Source organism: Mauremys mutica, chromosome 4 (genome assembly GCF_020497125.1).
Source record: "Mauremys mutica isolate MM-2020 ecotype Southern chromosome 4, ASM2049712v1, whole genome shotgun sequence".
NCBI lineage: Eukaryota > Metazoa > Chordata > Testudines > Geoemydidae > Mauremys > Mauremys mutica.
Window position 1 is genome coordinate 82,158,349 of NC_059075.1, and position 24,652 is coordinate 82,183,000.

A 24,652-nucleotide genomic window follows, 5' to 3' on the forward strand; every position below is an offset into this window, starting at 1 on the left:
ACAGGCATAGGAATTGCCCCCTAAGTCAATTCCCCCCTAATTAAGGGCTGGGTTGCTCTCTAGGGCTGTGTTTCTGCAGACGTTGGTGTAGTTTGTGTTTTAATCTAGTGACTTAAAATTCTTGCTCTGCCACAAAACCTGCTGGAATATGAACGTCCAGCCAGAACTGGCGGGGAGGAGAGGTGGCCCTGTACATGCTGACAGACCCCACCTCCAAGGGAGGGAGGGAGGCTTCCTCCTACTCCCAACTTGTGCCTGCCGAGTTGCAGGCTCTGGGAAGCTCGGCCTGGGGGCCGTGGCAGGGGCCCGCCCACCTGTCCGGTGTCAGGCAGTGAGCCGCCCCCCGGCTGAGGGAAGGAGACTCTCAGCCAGGCGCTGCCTCCGCCTCCCAAGTCCTTTCAGTGGCGCGGGGGGTTGGGTGAAGTGAGCAGCTCTGTGCCGGGGGCCCGAGGGGAAGGGGAGGCTGTGAACAGGCTCTGCCTGTGCTGGGGTTAGCTGCGGGAAGCGAGGCGGGAGAGGAGCTCCCTGCCCTCCAGGGGGCACGGAGACGGAAGCCGCTCCTCGCTTGTCACATTACATCCATTTGCAGGGCGTGTGTGTGCAGCGTCCAGCCCCGCCGCCAGATGCTCCCTGGAAGTTGGGAAGCGCTTCGCCAGCCGGAGACGCGCCTTCCTTTCCCCCCACAACTTTAGCGTCTCCTCAGTTCCCAACATGCCGGATTACAAACGCCGCGGGGAAGGGAGCAAACCCAGCAGCCCGCGGGGCTGGTGAGCGGCGCCGGGGCGTGCCGACAGCAGGTAAGCGCGTGCTAACTACCCCCGGGCAGTAGATAAAGGCGGCCCGGGGTCTCTTTCCCCAGGGCTGAGCAAACACTGCTGGGGGCTGGCAGGGAAATCAAAGCCCCCTAGCTCCTGGGTCTTGTATTTGTGCAGCCGCTTGAAACTTCAAGCGGCTCGTCTCTTTCTTTACTCTATAAGCGTCTGTGCGAGGAATTGCAGCTTCACACAGTTTGGGTCAACCATTGATCTGTTTCCGTGGGGTGGGATGGGCGGCAGCTAGTGACCTTGGAACTGACACAAGTAAGAAACGGGTGTGGCTCTTGCCTTTGTAAAATGTATGAATGAATTAATTCGCTATAGCGTTATTAATTCCCGCTCTAAATCCGTTCGACCTGCCTGGTGTGCAGAAGCTCTACTAGTCATTGCTACAGCCTGCAGGTAAAGGGGGCAAAGCTTTCACACCCCTCTTTCGCCGCTTGCTGAAAAGCATCCGCTTTGTAAGGTCCATTGAAGCAGAATGATTGCACAAAAGGGGAGTGGGTATCAGGTGCCACAGCACTTCTCTGCTTTACCAGCATAACTGTACAGCCCTATATAAACATACCCCCTTCAGTATCAGAGGGGTAGCCGTGTTAGTCTGGTTCTGTAGAAGCAGCAAAGAATCCTGTGGCACCTTATAGCCTGTGGCACCTACTTCTGTATCAGTGTTTGCATTTGATGATTATTAACCTGCCCCATCCTCTGAAGATTAAATGTAGAATTATAAACCGGAATGAGTCCGAGAGAGGGACTCGTGAACTGCCCTGCCTGCGGAGAGGAGAGGAGCGGCGCTCAATGTACAGTTTTTGCGCTGGGACAATGCAACGCCAGGTGGCGCCGGTTTAAGTGGACAGTGAAACTGGCCTTTGCAGCCCAGCTGTTGCACATTGCACCGAGAAAGTGTTATGCAACTACTGTGACAAACTAAGGCTAGGTCCTGCGAGCTTCAAAGTCAGTCATTCATTGGGCAGTAGCATTAGAAAAATAAGCTCGCAGCTGGGTTTTTGTTCTTGAGGAAAAAAAAAATTGGAAGCAGGGCCAAATTCCACTCTTAGTTACACAGTTGTCAGTCTTGAGTAACTCTTAAATTTAATGGAGTTACTTAGTTAAAATACCTAGATGGGTAGTAAATGAGAGGAGAATTTGGCCCAACAGTCTAGGGATCCAGAATGAGATCAGGAATTTGGCTAGCAAGGGAAGATGCCGGAATTTGCCTTGGAAACACATTCCTATCCTCTGTGGCAAATAAGAGAGACATGGACAGTATTAGGTAAAATTTAGGGATTGTGAGCTGAAGGGGATGGTGGAAGACACATTTTGAGGGCTTGTGAAGTAAAAGAACAGTGAAGAGTGTAGGCTGGGAAAACTTATGGACTGAACAGTGTGGGGGGAAGGTGAAGTCAGAGTCTGGTAGAGATCTGGGTTCAAGAGCTGCGTGGGAATTTGTGTCAGGTGAGTCTGGTAGAGTTTTGGGGACAGGAGTGTGTGCAAGGTGGAGGGGAAAATATTAATGAACCACATCTCAGTCACTTGTAAAAGAGGAGGTAAGAAGACACAAGTGAAATGAATGGGAGAAAAATATATAGAGAATGAGAGGAAAGGAGGAATTACAACATGGATTGTCCAAAAAAATATTTATTCCCTAAGGCTCTTAGGCATGCCCTTAACTTGAAGAACACAAGCAGTCCCATTGACTTCAGCTGAGCTACACACATGCATAAGATTAAACAAACGAATAAGTGTTTGCAGGCTCAGGGCCTTACTCCGTAAAAAAGCAGCAACAGCAGTATCTCTAACAGTAAATAAATAAACACACACGAACCATATCTCAGATAACTTTTCCTCTAAAAGTTCTTGCTTCCATTATTTCTTGGGTTTTTCTGTCCTTCTCTTTTGTCTATGTTTCTTGTATCTATTTAGTTCTCCTCCCATAGTCAAATAGCCCTGTCAGTGCTTTAAAAAAAACCTACTGTATTTAAACACAGTTGTGGGTCATGATTGTGCTCTAGCTGTGTAATAGTATGGCTCCTCTTGACTTCTATTAAGCTGTGAAGTGTCTGGACTCCTTAATTTGTTTTTGCAATACCTTTTTGTAGCTCAGTTCCCCTATCTATCAAATGGGTATAATATGTTTCCTCCACCCTTTATCTGTTTTGTCTATTTAGATTCAAAATACTTAAGGGCAGAAATGACCTCTTACAGTGTGGTGTGTTTGTATGGCCAATGCACAATGGGGCCCTCATCTTTATTGAGACATTTAAGCAACATTGTAATACAAATAACTTTTTCTACTCATAGAGGCAATGCAAAACTGGTTTATAATATGCTTGGACCACCGCTCTGTTTAAATTATGGTGGCCACAATTTTCAAACCTGAGTGCCTAAAATTAGCCATCTAGATCCATATTTAGATACCTATATAAAATTTGCCTAATTTTCATAGGTGCTGCTGAGGACAGAAGCTAATGGAAACTGTATATGCACAGCACCTTTGAAAATCAGGCCCATTTTAATTAGGCACCTAAATATGCATTTCAGAGGCTAAATTTAGGTACCCATGTTTGAAAACTGTGGGTAGGCATATAGGGCTCATCCTGTGCACTTTCCCCATGTACTAGAGCTAAAAGCATATGGGGAGGTATCTGAACAGAGGTGAGCAAACTACAGCCTGTGAGACCCTCCTGCCCGGCCCCTTAGCTTCTGGCCCAGGAGGCTAGCCCCTGGCCCCTCTCCTGCTGTCTCCCCTCCCTTGCAGCCTCAGCTCATTGTGCCACTGGCGCAATGCTCTGGGCGTCGGGGCGGCGAGCTCTTGCCGGGCAGCGCACCTGCAGAGCCGCCGCCTGACCCAGTGCTCTGTGCTGCGCGGTGGCATGGCTGGCTCCAGCTGGGCAGCATAGCTGCCTGTCCTGGCGCTCTGGGCAGTGCGGCTGTAGCGCTGCCAGCCACTGGTGCTCCAGGCAGCGCGGTAAAGGGGCAGGGAGGTTTGATAGAGGATGGGGAGTTAGGGGTGGTGGTCAGGGGGCGGGGGTGTTGATAAGGGCGGGGCAATCAGAGGGCAGGGAACGGGGGCCTCAGGGGGCGCTCAGGGGACAGGGAGGGGTGGATGGGGCAGGGGTCCCGGGGGGGCATCAGGGGACAGGGAACAGGGGGGGTTTGGATGGTGCAGGGGTCCTGGGGGGGGCTGTCAGGGGGCGAGAAGCAGGGGGGTCGGATAGGGGTCAGGGGCCAGGCCATGCCGGGCTGTTTGGGGAGGCACAACCTCCCCTAACTGTCCCTCCATACAATTTTGGAAACCCAATGTGGCCCTCAGGCCCGCCCTTGTATCAGAAGCATCTGACAAACTATTCGCACTATTCTGTCTAATGCTGGGACAGCTGCTCAGTTCAGGCCCCTTTGCCTATCGCATAACAATCCTGCTTCCCTCACTCCCAGAAAAGGCTAATTGCAGTCCTGTCTTCTCTTCTTCCTTTCCTCTAGATCAGGGGTGGGCAAACTTTTTGGCCCGAGGGCCACATCTGGGAATAGGAATTGTATGGCAAGCCATGAATGCTCACAAAATTGGGGGTGGGGTTCGGGAGGGGTTAGGTCTCTGGTTGGGGGTGGGACCCATAAATGAGGAGTTCAGGATGCGGGAGGGGACTCCGGGCTAGGGCAAGGGTTGCAGGTTCCGGCTGGGGTGTGGGCTTTGGGGGTGGGGGTGGGGCTGAGAGCTTTGGGGTGCAGGAGGATGCTTCGGGCTGAGATTGAGGGGTTTGGAGGGCAGGAGGGAGATTAGGGCTGGGGCAGAGGGTTGGGGCATGGGGAGAGGCTCAGGGGTGCAAGCTCCCAGCAGCACTTACCTCAAGCAGCTCCCGGAAGCAGCAGCATGTCCCTTCTCTGGCTCCTACATGGATGTGCAGCCAGGCGGTTCTGCACGTTGCCTTGTCTGCAGGCACCGCCCCTGCAGCTCCCATTGGAGCGCCGGAGGGGGCCATTTGAGTGGGGCCATTGGAGAATGTAGGAGCCTGAGCACGGCCATGCCACGGTTTCCGGGAGCCGCATGGAGCGGCCCCCAACCCTGCACCCCAGCTGGAGAGCCAGAACGGGGCAAGCCCTAGATTCTGCTCCCTAGCGGGAGCTCACAGACCATCTTAAAATGGCTCACGGGCTGGATTTGGCCCGTGGTCTGTAGTTTGCCCACTCCTGCTCTAGGTAGAGATTTCCCCACCTTTTCTCCCTCAGTCCCAACTTCTGTCTTTGTTCCCCCAGCATTATCCTTCCTTTTTCTCTCTCCCTCCATCTTATGCCCCTAAAACCTTCTGTTTCCTCCCCTTGTCTCCTTCTCCCCAGAGGCATGATCCACCTCTCTCTCCCCCATAGGCGGCATCCTCCCTGCTCCCACTTCAGAAATAGTTCCACTCCTCTCTTGGCTTCATCCCTCCATCTCCCTCCTATCTTTTACTTGGCTGTGCTGTGTGAGCTTAGTTGGGGGCGGAGTCTGGGCTGGCTGGCTGAGATCCTGGCTCAGGCTCATTGCTCTCTCTTGCTGTGCAACTGGAGGTCACAGTGTACTCCCTGAGCAGTTTGCTTTTCATAAATACCTTTTTGCCTCCTTCCACTAACTCCCCTGAACTACTACCCTGAGGATTTAAGATGTATCCCAGGTAAGATGTGTCCATGGCAGTTGTTTCTCTGTATAAAGGAGTTGCAAGGGGTAGAGGTGGGAGGAGGAAGTTATGTCACCTTTGCAGACAGGTGAAGAGTATTCCGAAGAGGGGCAAGTGAATTATGTAAGACGTTGCAACGTGATGGTGCCATATCAAGTTTCCTGCTTCAGTTTCAATGGCAGATTTTGCTTTTCATTGCTTTTGCGGATGGTACAGAATGACACTGGAGTGTGTGATGATGAGTGTTTCACAAGTCTCCTCCTCCTGTAAATGTAACTCCTTAGTCAGAGATACAGTGTAATTATGTGCATTTCCTATCAAACTAAAGTTTTTACAAAAACTAATAACATTTGCAACCTAGCTAGTGTTGAATCTTTGACAAGGATAGGAGTGGTGAGTGGCCTTTAGTATTTATTTCTGACTTTTGCAGGTTTCCCACATTAGATTGTTCAAATCTCTATCAGACCTGAAACTTCAGTGCTACCGTGATTGTTGCTCTTTTCTCTAGCTTATCAGTCTTGTCCTAATAAAAATGTAAATATATGCATAGTAATTTGCATGTCATTAACTTTGGAAAGAACACTGTCATATTAAAAATCTTTTTTTAAAGAAACTAATTTCCCTGCCTGTCTTACTAAGAGCACCTGAGATACATTAAAGTGAAAATAATTTTAAAAATCTAATTTACTTTCTACACTCTATGCTGTTTACTTTGTGTATTTTTCAGTTTGGACAATGGAAACAGTCAGTTTCAAATGTGTTTATGGTCATTTTTTAATAAATGTCTCTTCCAGGTTCTTATATTTTAGCATAATGCTGTATTGCTTATATTGCAAATACAGCAGAGGACTGGTTTGTTTGTTTTTAAATAAATGGTTTCCATTGGATTTAAAAATAGTGCATGAAAACAATACAAGTGGTCTTTGTTTTTACAAACAAACAAAACAGGGTATCTGCCAGTCTGATTTTCTTTACTATAACACTTTCAAATGTCGTTTTTAATGGCTTTTATTATTTACTTAGTAGTAGTAGTATATGTATTTCATACAAAGAGCTATATTAAAAGAACATTAAGGTTGCAAAATCAAGCCCTCAAAAATCAGGAAATGTCAGAGTTAATATTGCCTGTGTAACCGTAATTCATCTCCTTTGTGCATACAGATTATAGCCTGAGCTTGCAAGACCTTATGTTCAACTTGATGGTATTTCAACATCTTGATGTAATGGGATAACTTTTGAATGCCAGATTTGATCAATTCCAAAATTTCAGGTTAAGTACTGGTCATCAGTGGGCACAGCCCTATTGATTTTTGCAAAAATTGGAAGGGAGAAATAGGGGGCACATGGAGCCTCTGGCAGCTGGTTAGCAGCAGAGTTGGAACCCAAGGCCTTTGGAGCCACAGCACAGATCTTTATTACTTGAGCTCAAAGAGTAACTGTCAGCAGAAGTAAGCTGTTATACTCGATATGGACCAGCCGTGGGATGGGGATGTGACTCATACTTTGCTAGTGGGTTACACCAGGGTTCTTTTTCTTTCTGAGGCCCCCTCACCATGTTATAAAAACTCCATGGCCCAGCTGTGGCAAAACAATTGTTTTTCTGAATATAAAAGCCAGGACCAGCGTTAGGGGATAGCAAGCAGGACAATTGCCTGGGGTCCCATACCACAGGGGGCACCATGAAGCTAAGTTGCTCAGGCTTTGGCTTCAGCCCCAGGTGGTGGGGCTTGATGCCCCAGGCTGCAGTCCCATTTGGCAGCACTTTGGCTTTCTGCCCTGGGCCCTAGCGAGTCTAATGCTGGCCATGCTTGGCGGACCCCCTGAAACCTGCTCGTGGCTCCCCTGGGGGCCCCAGGCCTCTGGTTGAGAACCACTGGGTTACACAATTATTTGCCAGATGGCAAAGAAATATTAGGAATCAAGAATCTTGAGTTCTAGTCGTAGCCCTGGAGGGGAGTGTGGTCTGTTGATTAGTGGCAACATATCTAAGTACCTATGTTTGGCCTACTCATTCTAAACAGTAGCATCACTACTGGAGGAGATGTCAATCATATGTAACCCGTCTGAGTTGGCAGCAACAAGGGCCGGGTTCAGTATCTAGGGGTTCCGTTTCAATAACGCAATGCAAAACCGTCTTGAGCCCCCACCCAGTGACCTGGGACAATTACATACCACCTCCCGGGCACCTCTAAGAGGCAATACTTCCCCTCTCGCAAGCACGGAGTCTGAGTGTAGCAAAATCCTTTTAATAAAGGAGGGAAACAATGCGGCATTATGTTGGGGAAACACCACAACCAGGATTCATAACACAAACCATGAGCCAAAGACCCACCCCCAAGTAAGTTTGGCAGGATCCTTTTCCCCTCAGGGTCTTAAGTCCAGCAACCCAAAAATCACCCAACAGTCCAACAACCCATCTCTGTCCCTGGTCAGTGCAGCCCCAGAGTTCAAAAGTTTATTTGCAGAGTTTTACCCCCCACCCAGGCTGGGTGGGAATGGGGGGGGGGAAGAAAGGGGCGCACAGGGTGTTAAGGGACACCTTACATGGTCTGAGGCCGACTGCCCCACCTCTCCGTGGGGTTCTGCTGCAGCCTTCACCACGAGCCGCTCCACTCCACCAGCCCGCCTGTGAGCCGCTCCAGCCATCCCATGAACTGCTCTGCTCTGCCCCACTTCACTGCACTCGCCGTCCTGCGGGCCGCTCCAACCATCCCGCAAACTGCTCAGCTCCGCTTTAGTCCACTCACCATCCCGTGGGCCACTCCAACCATCCCACAAACTGCTCCGCTCTGCCAGCTGCTTAGCAATAGATCTTCAGGCTCCCCCACTACTTAACACAGCACTCAGTGATCTCAGCTCTTAATAATTTTAGCTTTTTAGTGATTTCAGCTCATAGTAGGGGAGCCCAAGTGCTGGTGCACCATTGGCCTAAAGTGAATTCAGCACAGCAGGCTGTAACTAGACTCTTAATGAAATCAAAATTAGCTTTGCTATTCAATAGAGAAGGGAAGGTACAACTGGTGTTTTAGGCCCTCAAAAGGGGACCCATATTATCAGGTATAAATTTCTGTCCCCAGCCTCTCTTAATTCACTGGGTTTTGGAACCCATGTCCCTTGTCTAACGAGTGCTACTTAGTTGATGGTGAGTCTCTCTGTCATCAAACAGTTCCACTGGCCTTGATTCACATAATCAGGGTAACAACACTTTATTCTTCTTGCCCCAATAACAGAGAAACTGGGGATCCCACGTTCATGCTAGGTGGGGTGGGTGTGCCTATGTAAACAAGACCAGCCCCTGAAGTTCTTTTCCACAACTCGCCACAATTCACCACCAGATGTCAGGGTAGAGCTCATCCGGACTCTGCTTACACATATTAGAGACCTGGGGCCGCATTCTAGCCCCTGCTGTTTACCAGAATCACATATAATTACACCAAGGCACAAACAGGATTATGGCCCCATTATACTAGGTTGTGTACATATCAAGTTAGTGGGTCTCTGTGCAGTCTCAGGGATCTACCTATGCAGAATCAATTATAGGATTAGGGACATGAAGTAGAAGGACTGAAATACTCTCAGTCTTTGAAAACAAGATGTGAATTGTACTGTAAATAAAAACATAAATCTTCTGCATTGTTGAGCTTGGAGCACTAGTGATTAATAATTAGTGCTGTGTGTTTCTGAGTAGCAATGAAAATGTCATTTCTTAGGCCTGGTCTACACTAAGAAGGGGGCTCGAACTAGGGTACGCAAATTCAGCTACGTGAATAGCGTAGCTGAATTCGAAGTACCCTAGTTCGGCCTACTCACCCGTCCAGACGCGGCGGGGTCGAACTCTGCGGCTCCCCCGTCGACTCCGCCACCGCCGTTTGCAGTGGTGGAGTACCGGAGTCGACCACAGCGCTTCCGGAGTTAGAACTATCGCATCTAGATCAGACGCGATAGTTCGAACTCCGAGAAGTCGAACTCACCGCGTCGACCCGGAAGGTAAGTGTAAACCTACCCTTAGGTAGACATTTTATATAGTAGATTTTAAATATGTCTTCCTTGCGGGGAGGAGGGTAAAAGAACTATTTTAATATGAATATGAAGTCAATTCAAACACAGAAATAAAACACTAGTGATCTTATGGGTCAGATTTAAGATCAAAGTTAAGTTTGAAATGCCATTTGAACTTTTGCTGCTGTGCAGCATTTGGAGTGTGTGTTGTTTCACCATTATTTGAATAGCTTTGTAGGATCTAGGCTGAACAAGTTTAGAACAAAGTCTCAGCATTGGCTGTAAATTTCCTAGGGTTTGTTTGCTTATGTTAATCACATCGATAATGGTGGCTGATTAGTTTGGGTGTGTGCGTATGCGTGTTTTAAAGTAACAAGAAAAATCATTATGATGTCATTTAAAAATAATACATATTTGCCCAATAGAATGCAGAAATAGATTTTTAACCATCTATTGACACACAATAGTCACTCTAACAGAACCTTTAAGAAGCCTCTTGATGCAAGACTATGACAGTATTATTATAATATGAATATATCAATATTTATGTGTAACTATTTTAAAAATTAAAGATATTTGTACATTTTTTACCTTTTCAATTTAAAAAGTACCAAAAGGGCTACACAGGTTGACATTAAAATCTAACTGAATAAAAGGTGGCCATACGGTGGTATCTGAGATATGGCAAGTGTATTCCATTCTTAGTGTCACATCCAAATTATGAATGAATAGTCTGTAACATTACATTTAAAAATAAAAGCTTTTTAAAATTAATGTGCCAAAAAAATCCAACACTTGTTACCTTCTATTTTTCTACATTAAATAAAAAGTGTTGCTGTTGAAAGAAGTGCAGAGAGCCCATATGCTAATGGTCACTCTTCAGCATTTGCTCAGCTCCTGTGCAGAGAGGCTTTCACAGAGTATGGAGATGTGCATTATGCTCAGCAATGTGAGCACACCTCTGTGCCTATAATGAGATGTGCATGGTCAAGCATGAAGATGTGTATAGGGCATAAATGCAATCCAGTATGTACAAATGATGTATGTAGCTGCTGTGTGTAGGGTTTTCAGTTACTTCAAGTACTAGATGCAGTGGCTCACACAAGCAGAGACTAAGATCAGGGCCAGTACCCACTGTCTTATGTTGTATATTGGGCACAGTGTTATACCTGCACACCAGGCTAAAGTACCTGTTTCTCCTCAGCTTTTTTTTCACCTTAGTGGATTCTGAATAAAAATGCATTGTTGTTCTCTCACAGCCTTCATTTTCACACTTGCATGATCAAATGCATGTGTATTTAAAACCTTAAGGCAACAATGACCTTTTATTTGTTAGACCAGCATATACATTTGATATACAAGATTATGGGTTGTAAAGTACTCATAGAAGCTATATAACACACCTTGCTGGATAGAGAAATAAGTAATCACTTTATTTTGTCTAATTTTCTTTGGACATCAATAAGTCTAGGAACATAGTTCAGGACTTTTACATAACTCATATTCTATGTAATCCATCTACCTATAACACTTATAATACCATTTAGGCACTTGCCATGTTAGGATCTAACATATCTATCCTGTGAAGGTCTAAGATTCTTGACTTGCTGGTATTCAGATTATTGACAAAATGGACTGATGGTTTCCTTGGAGCCACAACAGGTATAGTGCCAGAGGCACTTGGACACACAATAATATCCAGATCTTATCTCAGAATGACTGTCATATCAATGTGATTTCTAATACTTAAGCACAAAAATTGAAATCTAAAAATGTGGAACTGATTTTTTTTAAGTTGCTAGTTGATCCACATGTTAAATGACTGTACTTAGTCACTTCAAATACTTTTACATCAGTGGTCAACATTTTGGGCTAAGAGTGTGTACTCTTTTGATTAGTCCTTGTGTGCATAAGTTTCATGGCTTAGGTAGTACTTCCCACAATTTCAGATTTGAAATGGAAATACTGGAAGACCCTTATTGTATACCAGCATGGCAAGGCATTGCAACAATATGTTTTTGGGAATAAAGTCCTTCTGATTACACACAAGGGATATTTACTCTAACTGGATTAAATTTGAAAGAGAACCCACGGAAACACTGTAGTTAAATGGTGATTTTTTTTTTATCTTCAACACTCAGGCCATATCAAACTATTTAAAAAAAAATGAAAACAATTAAAAATGACACATGGAGAGCTGGACAGACCAGAGTACAATGGAGAATAAACTTCATTGTCTTTATCCTAATTATAAAAAGAACCACTATTCATGATGCGTCTGATGAAGTGGGTATTCAGCCACGAAAGCTTATGCTCCAATACATCTGTTAGTCTATAAGGTGCCACAGGACTCTTTGTTGCTTTTTACTATTTATCTATGTTACACTGTAACCTAAATCTTTATTGAATGTTCAGAGAATGAGAAAAAAATTATAATTTCAAATAAAATAACAGAAATAGACTTAAGCAATAACACTTCCATTGGGACACTATTCCATGTAGTTAATAGAACTCACTCTTAAGCATATGTCCTTAAATTAATTTCATCCTTATAATTTTATTTATTAAGGGCTGGCAATAAATATTGTATCTCCCTCCTTTTGTTTGCACCCTTCTGATACTGGGGTGCAACTCTTCAGCTTGAGGTCAATGGAGCTGTGAAAATGTACACAATCTGAAATTAGGGTTTTAATGAAATTATTGTCAAATTCATTCTTTGTGTGATATTAACCAACCTATTTAATTAGAGGGTTTGCTAAATGATATTTTACCTTTACAACTCCTCTGCAATTCTAGGGTTGGCAGAGGCTAGTTTGGGCCCTGTACTAAGATAGAGTAGCCAGAAAGGCTGATTTTACACTTAATTGCAAAGCTGCCCAAGGGACCAGCCTACGGTGCGGAATAGCTGGATTACAGTGCATTCTGGCTCCAACTTCATATCCCAAAATCTCCACTCTTGCCCTAGGCCTTTTTTTCTGGGTGCTGTGAGCAGGGGCTACGTACGCTCTGTTGTGTTGGCTCTATGACTCTTGAACTCCCCCTGCATTGTGGGAATTCCCACATGATCAGATTTGCTTTCTGGCTCTTTTATGCTATAGAATTGGCATTAAAGGGGCAGGAATACAGCCCAGAATAATGGCTAGAGTGTTCCTCAGGAGGGAATAATGGAGAGAATGGACGAGATTGTATGGTGATGACAGGTAAGAAGAGCTCAGTTGAGAGGGAAAAGAGAAGTGAAGGAAAATAGGATGAATTAGGAGAGGGAAAAAGAGACAGACAGAGAGGGGAGAGGTAAAGATAAAGGGGAGACAAAAGGACAGAAATCTATCTCAGGAGAAATATTGCCTCATGTCAGCAACAGCCAGGCACACATCTTGCAGGACAGCAAATTCATATATCAGGAAGGGTCTTGAGTATTGAGGGATGCCTGAATCACCTGAAATAAGGTAGGATATCTAAACGAATAATAATCAACCAAAAAAGGACCGAAGTGAAGGGGAAGGAAAGCATGACTTAAAATGCTTTCAAATGCTATGCATTTAAAACCCCTAGAGGAAGGAGCACTATCCAATGAAAACTCAATCCCCATGCTCCTCATCACTCTGTGGGAGATTTAAAGATTCAGCTACATCTATTATGCCTCTTTGATTTGCTCTTCTCAATTCCAATTTGAATTGTGCTACCATTTGATAATGTGTTTAGTTTCTTTGCTAACATTATGGAAGCTCTCAAAAAATCAACTTACACAGTGCTGAAGCTAGAGATATGGATGCTGAGTTAGGCATAATAGATAGGTGACTACTTGCATCCTCTTAGGAGACATCCTTTCCTTTAAAGACCTTTTGTTAAGTCAGAAATATGAACCAGTCTTTTAAAGTTTTCCTTTGAATTTGTCATGTTGTGTTGAGTGTGGAAGTGGCACTGCATCACACCCTGATTCCACACTAAATTTCAGGTACAATGTAACCTATGATTAAAGATTTGTGTGAGTTTAGAAGAATATTTTGTCTGGTACTGATAGTAGAAAAATGTCTTTGTAATGACAGGATTGTGCTCAGCTCTTGTCAACCTTATTTTAAGATGGGGGCTAATTTTAACAATTGTGATACTCAGTAAATTGTTAGTTTTTGATGCTAGACTTCTTCATATAAAGGTCTTAAAGCAGCTTCATATCCCACTGCTTCATTAAATTTGTGTCCCTAGGTTTTTTATTGTTATTTTTGACTTGTTGTTGACCACCATACTGCTTGGAAATTTTTAATTCAGTCAGAGTCAGCTGACTTCATCTCTAAAAGTGTAATTCCATTTAACTTAATGGGCTGGATTCTCACCTGTGTCCAGGCTCCACTTAGATAAAATGAAAGGAGGAGGCCATCAGGCAGTCTGCTGCTGCTCCCAGCGCCCATGTTGTCCCAATATGCTTTAGAGCTGCTGTAAAGGAACTCTTTATCAGTGTTTTCCCCAGGAATTGAAATTAGGGGGAGTGTTGGAATATTTGGGGGTGGGGTATAAGGGCCGATGAGGGTTGAGACTGAGGGTGAAGGTGGGCTGTATAGTTCCAGAGTAAAAACTGAAAAATGTTTCACAACCATTTTATTAGATTTAATTCATGTTTTAAAATCATCACACAAATTTAAGTTGGCTGCTTAAGCCTACTATGAAGTACCATATCTACATCCTTCTTGGTTTCTTGTTGTAATTTTGCACTCCTTGGTGTCTTCTTGTGTGTCCAGTACTTCCAGTCCTTCATGATATGCTCATGATCAGGCAGAAGGCGACTTCTTTCAGAACACAAAATTCTATTCAATGAGGAAAAAGACCGCTCAACTGTAGCTGTTGTAACTGGGAGTAGCAAGAGATGAATTCCTACTTCTTTCATCCCAGGAAACATAGTACAAAGATTGGGTCGAACCACTAGTGATGATAAAGAAGTTGAAGTTAAATTTTCATTCGTTCATCATATGCTATTCCACTCTGTGTATAAAATTCTCTATTCTGTCCTGATCACATAGCAGCCCTGTTGCTGGTAGTGCCTCACTCCACGCAACTGTAGGTATTTTATAAGACAGGCATCTGTAACACCTATGTGGAGGTTGAGTAGAATCCAGAAATCGCTATTGTAGATTTGTAAGAATCAAGTCTGTGTACTTTTTCATCTGGCTTAACAAACACTTCTTGTCCTCTTCACTTAAGGAGTCAGTATAAGTACCTTCATTAGTCAACTTCTGGACTGAAGTCTTTGCTTCTTCCAGTACATTTTCAAGGGATATCTCTGATAGATCCAAGGGTAGCTTCTATTGCTGGACAAAGATCTACTACTGTTGGAGCAAATGCCTGGATGACATTGTTTAATCACCCAAGTGGTTTCAACAGTAGACTTACAAGAGAGAGAATGGCGATAGTCTTCTCTGAACTTAGTAACAAAAGTAGTCCACCAGCCTCACTACTTAGATCTGTCCTACTTGGTGGATATTTTCCAAAGCCAGTAATAACGGCTGCAGTAATTTTAAGACAACCGCCAAGAATCGCTCATGAGAAAGCCAGCAGGTTTTCCCAGGTTGGACTAATTTCAACTTCAATCCCAGTGTATCTTCTGTTTCTTTCCAAGACGTTCAGTCCTTTTGAACTCTTGCTGAAAAAAAAGAGTATAAAAGCCATTAAATTTATGGCTTTTTAATGTCTTTTGAAGATTCTGCAGCTTGTACTAGCGCTAGCTGGAGTAGATGGCCTTTGTAGTGTGTATAGGAGAGATTAGGGTTACAGTTTTCTCTGAGCAAAGCTTGTACTCCACTATGTCTTCCAGAGAAGTTTGTAGCTCCATCAAATGCACAAGCAGCCATCTGTTTGGGGTTCAATTTATAAGCATTTAACTCTTCTAAGATGTCACAGATGCAGCTGATGTGTCTTCTATAACGTACATCTAGAATGCATCTACTGGCCTACCATGGACATCAAGATAACATATGCAATGATGTAATACTTGATGCCTATTTGCATTGGTGCATTCATCAGCCACGTATGCACATATTTTGAATATGATGAGAGAGTTTTTCACTTTTTCAGCTGCTAAGTCTTTCACGGTTGCACTGCATGCTTCTAGAGAGTCAGCTGAATTTTTTCAGAAAGATAGAGAGCATTTGCCAGTCTTGTTCAAAACCAGTGTCCAACTTCAATGCACTTAACAATGCACTTAACATTGAACTCCAGTTTGTAGTGTGTGGTATCTCTTACTTTCTATTTAAGCATAATGCAACAGCCACGATGGTTCACATAAATTGAGTTGTGTCTCCAGCATTCTTAACAGACTCATTAAGTTCTTCTAAAATTGCCTTTGACAGTGACTGGCTTATAAGGCTTTCTGCATGTTGATGCAGTCCAGAGGCATGGTGTTTTGCAGCCTTTTCATATAAGGTTGTCAGTATTGGCTTAGCTGATCAGTCTGGCAAACCAAGCTTCTCCACTTTTACTATATAAATCCATGATATGCCCACATCTTGAATACTGCATGCTATTCTGGTCACCCCGTCTCAAAAAAGATATATTGGAACTGGAAAAGGTTCAGAGACGGGCAACAAAAATGATTAGGGGTATGGAACAGATTCCATATGAGGAGAGATTAGAAAGACTGGGACTTTTCAGCTTTGAAAAGAGACGACTAAGAAGGGATATGATAGAGGCTTATAAAATCTTGACTGGTGATGAGAAAATGAATAAGGAAGTGTTATTTACCCCTCCACTTAACACAAGAGCCAGGGGTCACCCAATGAAATTAATAGGCAGCAAGTTTAAAACAAACAAAAGGAAGTATTTCTTCACACAATGCAGTCACCCGTGGAACTTTTTGCCAGGGATGTTGTGAAGGCCAAAATTATAACAGTGTTCAAAAAAGAACTAGATAAGTTCCTGGAGGTTAGGTACATCAATGGCTATTAGCCAGAATGTGCAGGGTTGCAACCCCATGCTTTGAGTGGCCCTAGCCTCTGTTCACCAGAAGCTGGGAGTGGATGACAGGGGATGGTCACTCGATGATTCCTGGTTCTGTTCGTTCCCTCTGAAGCACCTGGAATAGTCACTGTCGGAAGACAGGATACTGGGATAGATGGACCATTGCCATTCTTACATAAAAAATAATTATAATAATCAAAAAGTTTAGTACAGAAATTCCCCAAGATAATGACTTCTTGAGATAGTGACTGCGTAAGATAATGACCTTGGCAAATAATGCATTTTAAAAATCTTGGCCTACTAGCAAATGTATATTTATATAAGTTTCCCACAAATCTACCATTCTGGAGCGAAGTCACTAAAACATAGTCCAATGCTCTGGCTGCTGTTGTTTGTTGTGTCATCATTCACTCTATTGCTCTGCCCCAATAGCTCTGCACTGTCACCTTCTGCTGCCACCTGCCCCTGTGACCTCTGCGAGTAGGTCTCTTGAGGTTCCACCAGCTCTCAGTGATTTCAACTCTCTGGGGGGGAACATCGCTGCTAGTGCAGGCTGGGCTGTCTCTTCCACAGCAATGCTGTGCTGCAGCAGGTCTAAGCACTTAGATCTGATTATCAGTGATTTCAGCTCTAGCGGTCACTTAACAGACCAATAGACTCTCCATGGAGCCTAATCAGCTCTCTCTCTAAACAGGAGAGGGGACAGGTCAAATAGTGCCTGTGACTCTTAGGCAGAGCCCACACCACCAAGCAAAACACCTGTGCCCCACCCTCTCTCTCTTCACTAGGATATGGCATCCAAACCTCCTGCTTAGGGAGTGCAGTTCAGTTGAGGGTGACCAGTGCTTAATTTGTAATGAAAGAGGTGTTGGGGCCCAAGCAAGTTTGTTACTTTCATAACAGATGTGGTAAGTCCAGACAGGGCTGGCTCCAGGGGTTTTGCCGCCCCAAGCAGCCAAAAAAAAAAAAAAAAAGGCCACGATCGCAATCTGTGGCAATTCAGCGGGAGGTCCTCCGAGCAGGAGCGAGGGACCCTCCGCCGAATTGCCGCCGAATACTTGAAAGTGCCGCCCCTCTCCGGAGTGGCCGCCCCAAGCACCTGCTTGATAAGCTGGTGCCTGGAGCTGGCCCTGAGCCCAGAGGTCCCAGGGCTATGAACTGCCAAGCCTAGAAGTGCCGGGGCTCAGCCCTGGCAAGCCCTAGCCCAAATTAAGCACTGAGGGAGACCCCCCTCATTCAGGCAGGCTAAGTACCATTCTGCTGCCCTTTACTTATACAATAAGGATAACAACATTTCATAACCCCCACATTTAATACTTCAATGATTTGTAACCCAAAACCAGCCAAAATTGGTCAGTTGGGTAGCACAACTCTGTCTGCTGGATACCTAGGCAGAGTAGGTGTGTTCATATAAATACAGTCTAGTCCTGGAGCCTTTCCCCCCTCCCCTGGCTCATCACTAGCTGTCAGGGGACAGCTCATTCAGACCTTGCTTACAAATCATAATTTTAAATTATAAGGTAGGCCAGGGCCGGCTCCAGGGTTTTTGCCACCCCAAGCGGCGGGGAAAAAAAAAAGCCACGATCAGTGCCTGCTCCACCGTGCCCCTTTCTTCTTCGGCGGCAATTTGGTGGCAGGTCCTTCTCTCTGAGAGGGACTGAGGGACCCTCGGCTGAATTGCCGCCAAAGAGCCTGACGTGCCGCCCCTTCCCCTTGGCCGCCCCAAGCACCTGCTTGCTGAGTTGGTGCCTGGAGCCGGCCCTGAGATAGGCCAACATTGCCGAAACGAATGTGCCAACATTGTTATAAATAACAGCTGTATGAGGAAGCTAGTGTTTGTTCATACTTTTCAAACCCATTATGCTTTCTCAGGTACAAGTATTTTCTCTTTGTGTATGCTTTTAAAGTGTGTATTAATGTTTGAATTTCAATTCAAATTTCTAACCAACAACTAAATTGGCAACACTGCATGAAACTGGGTGGGGGGGGAGGTATTGGGGAAATCCAGGGATTTCCCTAGACCCGCCCTGAGCCTTTGTGGTAGTGATAGCTCCCTTGTGCAGGGGGAATTCTCTACTAGCCACTTCTGTCCAGTTAATTTCCAGCATGAAGTTGATGTGTCAGACTGAAGAATTTGGCCCAATGAATTTAACTTAGTGTGTATAAATATCTGTAACCTATACCGTCACGTGTAGACTTCTGATAATAAATAACTGTCTCTGTGGTTTGTGACTAGTCATATATGTATAGTAAACACATAACACACAAACCGTAATATCCTGCTAAAACATCTGCAAGGTTTTGTTACAACAAGAGCGTGGTTGTAGTGCAGAGAAAATTTAACAGATTATTAGACGTTCCCTCAGTATGCTTGACGAGGTGGGGTACTTCTGAACGTGCAACAATACTAGCATTCCTGTAGTAGTCTGAATAATTTCTGCCTTCTCCAGTACCTATAAGAAACACCAAGATTGACAGGTATATTGTGAAATGTAGTTTAATGTTAACCTGCAAAACATAGGCAAAGGTCCTCACTCCACTACCATTAACAACATACCTATATAGTGTAGTTGTCTGTATATTGTTATCTTGTTGATGGCTTGTTTTGTTGTTGAGAATATCCAACTCTTTGCACAATAGGATTATTGATGATCATTCTAAATTTTACCCAGATGGTAAGATAGCAGACAATGTTCTGGCTATTTGTATCCTGCATGCATTCTGCAAAAACTGGGAATGTGTTTCTAGGTATTTAAGGAAGATATATAAATATTTTTGTTGACCATTATTATATAAGCTCTTATGAGGTGTGGCTAATGGTCATAATTAATATTTTTAATTTTATCTTATGATATTTTATATAGCAACTGTTACTAAGAAGCTCTACATCTTAAGGTACTCCAAGGATTCAGAATTGTGACAGTGTCCTATAGCAGCACATTAATACTGGTTATGGAACATCAAAGGATGTTAATACGGATATTTTAATTCAGCTCAACAGTTCTGCACCTCTCACTATATACAGTTACTCTGTTTAGATTCATTTTTCTTTTTGTTGTTTGATGGATTGACTTTGATTCTTGAATGAATGCTTTAGTGGGAAGCTATTAGAACAGGAGAAGTTCTAATCTTTATTATGGAACAACAATAATTATAATTGAAGCTGGTTTCCTATTATCCAGACATTCTCACGAAAAAGAATCCAATCTCCTGAAATTTTGCTTGTCACATGTCATCACAGGGTAGAATTCTGTGAAGTCTGGGGGGAAAAATCAAGTGATTTAGTTGGGGATTGGTCCTCTTTGAGCAGGGGGTTGGATTAGATGACCTCCTGAGGTCTCTTCCAACCCTGATATTCTATGATTCTATGATTCTAAGTGGACATTTACAGTTAAATGCCAGAAGATCTGGCTGAGGATCTTCCTACAGTGTTTAAAAATTACCATTATTGATTTTTTGAAGCATTTACTCACATTATTTGATCCACTGTATCTCCAAAATGGCTTGATCAAGAATTTCCACTTTTTTTACAGTTTGGCCTTGCTGAGGAGAGACTAATTTTCAGTGTGATAGTTTTTGTTTTATTTGCTTTTTAGTTTTGGTGGGGAGGTGCTTAAAGAGGAATTACAAGGACTATATATAATATAAAGAGCTTATACTTGTATATACTTCACCCCAAGGTATGCAAGGAAGTGATTAACTAGGGGCTAATTAGAACAGGGTTATAAAGAGAAGGAAGTGGAAGGCTAGAAATGACCCTTGATAGGAAGAGGCTGCTCTCTGTGTTCCTATTATGCCCAGTCCAGCAAAGAGGCAGGCAGAGAGTAAGAAGGAGCTGCAGATCTGGCTACCTGCTTTATACAAATCAGGTACATACTACTTTAAGGAGACTTTAAATTAAAGACTGTTTTTGTTTTTTTTCCAGCTGAAGTAAACTGGTGTGAAATTTATGGTGTGAAATTTTGCACTTTTTCCTTCAAGCTTAACTCCTCCCCACATCTCCTCCCAGACACTTCTGACTTCCCCCACCACACATGCTCAGAGAACCGACTCTGCAGAAGTACCTTTAAAATGACAAGATGCATATTCTGTCCTTTCGCTGCTGTCTCTCAACCCCACCCTTGTTTCCCCCCATTTCCTGTTACCTGTAGTTGTGCTATACCAGAGTGGCTTTTACATGTATGCAGAACAATACTTAAAATTATTAAACCTTTATAAAATGTTCCGTTACTGACTCTCAGCTATACTGCTTCAGTCTCTGACTTGGGCATGGATGGGGTTGGGGAGAAGAGATGGGGGGAAATATGGGATTGGGAGTTTAGGCGGGTTGTCTGGGGGCTGTGGATGGGGTCAGGAGGAGCATGAGGGAAATGGACTGAAGAGCTCAAGGAGGAATGGCAGCTCCCTTATCTTGGACTTGGTCTGTGTGTGTGTTGGGAGGGGTGGCAGTGTTTGGGGGAGTGCGACATGCACATGTGGGAATATGGAAGGAGAATTTTATCCACACTGAAAATTATGATGACACCTCATATTACAGCCACTTTGGCTGGCAGGTATATTTTAAAGAATTACGTTTATTTGGGCAAAATTACTCGAGGACCTGAAGTGGATCAGTATTCTGGCACTCTTAGGATACTACACAACAATCCTGCTTTCTAGTTCTCAAAAGTTACATGACACATTTGCAACCAATTAAAGTAAAAATATTTATACTCTTGGCTTTTTGATGAGTGCTTTAAAATTGCATTTGTTTAATGAAAAAATTGGTTAATGCTCTAACTATAACTATAGTTTATGTATATACGGTACTTTGTTACATTAACACACTTTAATGAAGTGTGAATCAGTTTCCTGAAGGTATTCAGTATTCTGAGCTGGATAGCTCATGTTTTAAATCTTAACAGAGGAAGTTATATATACGTTATACTCTGGGCAGGAAAACATTATTATTTGTGTAAGATGCTGATTAGAAGAAATAGAGCAAGGTTTTAAATTTGATTGTTTTTATGTCACAATTGCCCAAAACTGTCTCTGGGGAAATCTAATCTAGAATGCTAGAATTAATTCATCTGAAAACAACTTGGGAGCCCAATACAGCTCACAGTACAGTATGCTCTTTTAATTTTTAAAAGCGATGAGTTGTTGCATGTAGGGTATTGGCCTTAATTACTTTTCAAGATGAATTATGATTTAATAAAAATCAATAAATATTGGTTTCAGTTTACTTGAGGTTATCAGGTCTTCCGAGAGGAGCCCATATTGTGTATTTTAAAGGTTTAATTAGTATTCTATTATGATGAGTCAGCTAAAATATTTAACAGTATATGATCAATACAACAGAACATGTCCATCTTTAACCACCAAGTAGAAATTTACATGTTTCTTTCACTGAGGTGAATGTGGCTAAAACTAAACTATTTGACATGGGTATCAGCCATTATTTACAAATGCACTAGCTTAGTTGTCACCAATCATTTAAATTTAATAATATTTGCCTCTTTTATCAAGACTGACCACTGAATTTTTAAAAAATTGCCAGATTGGCATTGCATTACAGTGTAACACTTTGAATTGTAAGCTGTATATTGTAACATTATTTTCTATCTTATTCTTTATATATGCTAACATTTTGTTCGCTGTTTTGACCACTGTTGAGCATTGAGCTGAGGTTTTGATTGAGGTGTCCACAGTGATGCCCAGATTTTTTCCCCTCTTGAGTAATTACCTAATTTAGAATTTGGGAATATGTATAAGCAGTTCAAATTATTCCTTCCAAGGTGCATTACCTTGCAATTGTCAACTCTGAATTTCATGTACCACTGTGCTTCCCGTTTACCTACAGTGGCTCTAATACCGTGGTCAGCAGCCTGTGGGCTGCACACAGCCCGTCAGAGTTATCCGCTGGTGGGCCGCCAGACAGTTTGTTTACATTTGCATGGCCACCCACAGCTCCCAGTGGCTGTGGTTCACTGTTCCTGGCCAATGGGAGCTGCGGGAAGCAGCACAGGTCTCTCTGAAGTCCCTCAGTCTTTTCTAGTCTTGAATAACTTAAATAATTTTGTGTCACCAGCAGATTCTGCTACATCTTTTTTCTTTCCCTTTTTCAGATCACCAATAAATCTGTTAAGCAACATTGGTCCTAGTATAGAACCATGGGTGGAGGCCACTGCCAACCTTTTGCCATGTTAAAAATTAAACATTTATTATTGTTTTCAATCTCAGCCAATTTCTGATCCATGGCAGTACTTTGCCTCTCACCCTATAACTATTTCCTTAATAACTTTTTTGAATAAGGCTTACTGATCTGTACTTTCTAGACAACTTCTAATGCCTTTTTAAAATATAGGGTACAAAAATGGTCACTGTTCAGTATTCTGATTAGCTGATTTTAATGAGAGACTGCATATATTTGTTAACTCAGCCACTGCATTCTAAAATTATTTCAGAACCCTTGGTTTATATGACATCTTGTCCTGGCGACTTTTTGCTGACTAACTTATTGGTTGGTTTCAGCACCAAGTGTTTTGATACCTATCTCTGACACAACTTATCTGTATTACCTGAAAAGAGTAACAGCTCTTGTTGGGTCTCCCCTAGCTGCTATTTTAAATAATCCTGCCATATGTTGTTAATTTTTGATGCCAGCATTTTCATTTTGGGTGAGGTTGAGCCTATCCCTTCTGCATAAACTATTCCTTCTTCCCAAAATTCCCTAACACTTAACAAACTTAAGCCCCTTATCTTTACACCATTTTCTTTTCCATGCATTGTAACTGAAATTTCTCCCTCCCACTGCTTTCATCTATGTAGCTGGACCTATTTATGGAACCAAAAACTTTTCAGAGGAAGTTACTACAGAGGTGCTAGAGATTACCCTTTCCCCATATAATCTAAATTTAATTTCCAGAACTACTTCTAATCCTCCCTATGTTATTGGCAACCAGCATGTACCATGGTCACAGGCTTTTTTCCAATGCCCATTAGAACCTTATCTGGATATCTTGTGGTATCTGCCAACTTCCCAACCAGTGGGGAAGTTGTTATCCAGTCCACATCTCTAAAAGTGCTGGGAATACCATCTGCAAAACAAGTCTGAATGAAACATTTCTCCTTCCAGTGGAAAAACATTTCAGTAGAAAAATATGCTTAGTGAGTGAATCAGCAAGCATGTTGCCATCACTAAATGTTTACGCTGATAGTAAAGATTATCACCAAACAAATATTTGAAAATGTTATCACAGAAAGATTTAGCTTTTGATAAATTCTGCTGTCTATTCTGGCCTTTGCTCTTTTACAGTCATGTTTTCAGATTTTGAAAATGGCATAATTCTTGGTATCAGGATGAATGCCATTCAACTTGTCAGTCATCTCTGAAAAGAATCCCCAAAATAAAGCAATAAGAAATGTTTAGACTTCAGAACCAGTGAAAAGGATTTGCTAAGATATGAAAGTAGTTTCTTAGACTATGAGAGCCAGATTCTCAGCTGATGTAAGCTGGTGCAGCTCCACTGATGTCACTGATTTACACCAGCTCTGGATTTGGCTCTCAGAATCATCTGAAGAAGTGAGCTGTAGCTCACGAAAGCTCACGCTGAAATAAATTTGTTAGTCTCTAAGGTGCCACAAGTACTCCTGTTCTTTTTGCGGATATAGACTAACCCGGCTGCTACTCTGAAACATGCCAAGGGGAGGCACTCTGAAATGTTTTTAAAATGCTATTTGGAATCGACTGTCTCAAATACCCAAGGTGGCAGATTTCTCTCTCCTTCCAGTTTGGTTATAAGATATGGTTATAAGATATGGCTAAGTCTTTGAGCTGTTTTATAGCTCTACAGATTCAGTCAGATAAAAAACATACATCTTCTACAGTTACTTATTTTCTCCTTTTTCCTCCTCTATCCTTTTCTCCATTCTCACGTTTTCCTGGTAATACCTTGTTCTTCAGATACATTCAAATGAGACTGTGTTGGCTTTAACTTCCACATGACTTTGTCATGAGAATGTGGTAGCCTACACCCTGCAGAAATTTTTTTTACTTTTCAGGGTGTCTCTTTGGTATCTACTGGTTCAAGGCATTGTGATTGTATTCTTGAATCCAAATAACAATATACATTACTAATCTTATGTCAGGTGGCTATTTTTTCTTTTATCATGCATAAACCTTTTTAAAAATAAATTCCTGAAGTAAAACTTTTTGTATATTTTGTTTTGAGGTGGTATTTGGGAGGGGAAAAAAGTTTTAGT

At 43.0% G+C, this 24,652-nt stretch overlaps 1 protein-coding gene across 1 annotated transcript in view; it reads left to right on the top strand.

Annotated features, from left to right (window-relative positions):
- The first annotated feature begins 392 nt into the window (after positions 1-392).
- SHANK2 (SH3 and multiple ankyrin repeat domains 2) overlaps positions 393-24,652 on the top strand; it is a 700,055-nt gene continuing 675,795 nt past the window's right edge. The window contains exon 1 of the mRNA XM_045014265.1: positions 393-797. The gene's annotated coding sequence lies outside the window, so the exon portion shown is untranslated. The remainder of the gene's footprint in view (positions 798-24,652) is intronic.